Raw genomic sequence first — 3,360 nt, 5'->3', positions numbered from 1 at the left:
CCCAGATATAAGAAAGTAACCACACCCCTTGGAGGAGTGAATGTGGAATGAGTGGGGTAGGGATAGAGTAAGCTCAACACAGAACCAGGATAGTAGAGAGAGAAATTAAGAAGAGCATGGGTCACCATGGCTGAAAGGCAAGGATTTCTTAGGAGGTATGGGTGGGGATTCTTGACTCCCAAGGGAGACTTCCAGCAAGAGTTGTCACAAGTCCAGCCAACCATTGCCTGATCCACAAATGGGTGCAGGAGGGATGGGCTGCAGAAACCCTTGGCTCTCCAAGTGATCTCTTCTATAGACTTTACTTGTGTGAATGTGCTTAGGCCCCCTCACTGTCCCTCTTCATTGCTCCCATTCTTCAGCAGGGCAAATAAAGGCATAGCAAGAGTAAATGACATGTCCACAGTAGACAGCCAGCTAATAAGGATTATGAGAATTCAAGCCCAGGAAGTGTAGCCTCAGAGTTCAAGGTTTTTACCACCACACTATGATAACACCCCTAACCCTTTTTTCTGGCTCTTCTTTCGATAACAGACCATTTGCAGTGATCAAATTTCAGGCATCAAAATGTAAACACAATATGAATTAAACATTTTGTCTTAAGCATCTGATTAAAGTAGCAATACAGTCCTGATTCATCTTCACCTCCTCCATCCCCTCCAGGAATTGTTTGCTCACCGCATGGAGGAGTTCTGGAGATCTGGGGAGGCGTTTCTGCAATTTCCAAGGTCAGGATGCCTGCATGGACACTGGGCCATCCAGGCCTCCTCCCACTCCCAGGGGGAATAAGAATCCTGAAGCCAGAGCCCACTAGCTATTCAGGGGGAGCTGGGCCTTCCAGGTAAAGGTGAACCTCTCGGGCCACAGTCTTCTGTATGATACTCTTTTTGACTAGAGCCTGTTTTATTCTGAGCTAGATGAGCTGACACCTTTAAACTACAGAGATGCTCCATACTTTTCCTTATGATGGCTGGAGTTTGTGGATGTGCTTTTAGCATTATTTAAATCATAATGTTTTTTCTACAATGATGATAACCAACATTTATATCTTTGTTTCCATTCTCAAAATTTCAAGTGAGCCTTTAAAAGTTGAAAGCCTGTGTTTTAAATTTCAAAATCTGGATTTGCAGGCCATAAATTATATCTTTCACAAAGCTAAACAAGAATTTCTTTGGCTTCGTAAAAATTTCAGAAGGGCCAATTGTGCATATATTTTAGTCACTTTGCATGCAAATAATACGTAGGTTTTGTGATTTTAAAAAAGTTGTCTGTTTATCTACTCAACTACAAATAAATATGTTGAAAACATCAAATTGCTATTGTACCCACTTTTCTAAATTCTATCAGAACTTTCTTTACTTCAGAAATGACACACTTTGAGGTAAAACTTCCTGTTTCAAAAACCACATAAACTCCCCACCCATTCCCTTTCCAAGACTTTACTGATGCAATGATGACAGAGTACTTTTATTTTCTCACTGCACATGACACTTGACATCAAACATTTCAAAGCTCTGAAACAGTACTAGGAATGCAGTCACACTGAGGTACTTGCATTTGGTTTATTTGGCCTTTCTGTGATGTCATGAATCCCATATTGTCCCCACTTAGGTTCACTTCAATGAGCATCTATCTGGAAAATATATTTTGGCCCCATGATGAGAATCATAAAAGAAAAACAGTTTCCTTTTCATTGGCATGACACTATGTGAATTTTATAGTTTAATACAAAAGCAATGGGCTGGGGAGAGAGCTTAGTCAATAAAGTGCTTGCTTTACAAGCAAGAGGACTGAGTTTGATCCCCAGGACCCATATAAAAATGTTGGCCATGATATCACACACATGTATTCCCACACCTGGGAAAGCAGAGATAGCCAGATCCCTGAGGCTCATCAGCCAGCCAGTTTAGCCTACTTAGCGAGCTCCAGGCCAATGAGAGCCCTTGTCTCAAAAAAAAAAAAGAAAGAAAGAAAAAAGAAAAGAAGAAACATGTGGCTAGCACCTGAGAGGAATAATCTCCACATGTACACACACACACATGCACCGACACACATAGACATGTATATACATGTGCACACTAAACAAACAAAGAAAAGGCACAAATGGGCTGGAGAGATGGCTTAGCAATTAAGGTGCATGCCTGTGAAGCCTAAGGACTCAGGTTTGATTCTCTAGGAACCACGTAAGCCAGATGCACATGATGGCACATGCATCTGGAGTTCGTTTGCAGTGGCTAGAGGCCCGGGAGTGCCCATTCTTTCCCTATCTCTCTCTCCCTCTCTCTCTCTAATAAATAAATAAAAATAAAATCTTTTTTTAAAAAGGTACAAATTGTGTAACAGCATCCTCCAGCTTAAATCCATCAGTTGTAGGGTAGAGCTGAGGCACCTCTTATCCTGAAGTGCCTCCTAGGACTTGGCACACCTACCTTCCTGGCCTTGTCTCCTGTACTCCCAACTGCACCAGCCCTTCCAGCTTGGCTTGTGAGCAGCACAAGCACCGTGCGCCGCGCCATTCTCCTAGGTCTAGTCCTCAGCCCTCCTTTCCGGAATTCCTTCCTCTTTTCTCTCCCTTCCACACCCCCTCCTTGAAATTTGCTTTTAGTAGCTCAAGTTATCTGCTACTATCTCACCTTAAATGGAACATTCTGAAAATAATTAGTGAGTTTCAAATGACTCTTATTACAGTTTAGTGTTATAATTACCATCTAATTTGGCATTAACTATTATTAATTTCTTATTATGCCTAGTTTCTAAAATAAACTTTATCATAGATATATACATATAAGAACAATTATAGCATATACCGAGGTTGGAACTATCTGTGGCTTAGGCTTCTGAAGAATATTTTGAAATGAACCCCTGCAGATAAAGGGGATAGCTGAGTTCCCAGCACAGAGCTCATGGCCTCCAGAAGCCTGCTTTCTATCTATGCCCTGTACCATCATACCACCAATGCCTGGAGTCCACCATGTGCCAGTCTTCTGAGTCTCCCTAACACTTTTCACAGGCTGCAAAGGATGGAATTTCTCCTTGCTTCTAGCTTATCTTCCAGGTAAAGTCCTTGTGGGTGACAATTTGCTATCTTTTATTCTGTGACTCCAGCTCCACAAAGAATCTGTCATAAAATCAGCATTAAGAAAAAGTTTGTTGGTTGGTGAATAGGTTCAGACTTACGGTGTTTCTTGTTTAGGTTTTGTTTTGTTTTGTTTGAAACATGGTCTCATGTAGCTCAGGCTGACCTTGAACTCACTGTGTAGCCTAGAGTGACCTTGAGCAGACTCCTGATCCTCTTGCCACTACATCTCAAATGTGTGATGATAGGCATGAGCCATCACTCCCAGAAAGGTGATTTCTTTT

The sequence above is a fragment of the Jaculus jaculus genome, chromosome 4 (assembly GCF_020740685.1).
Source record: "Jaculus jaculus isolate mJacJac1 chromosome 4, mJacJac1.mat.Y.cur, whole genome shotgun sequence".
Taxonomy (NCBI): domain Eukaryota; kingdom Metazoa; phylum Chordata; class Mammalia; order Rodentia; family Dipodidae; genus Jaculus; species Jaculus jaculus.
Note: the sequence above shows the minus strand (reverse complement) of the source record.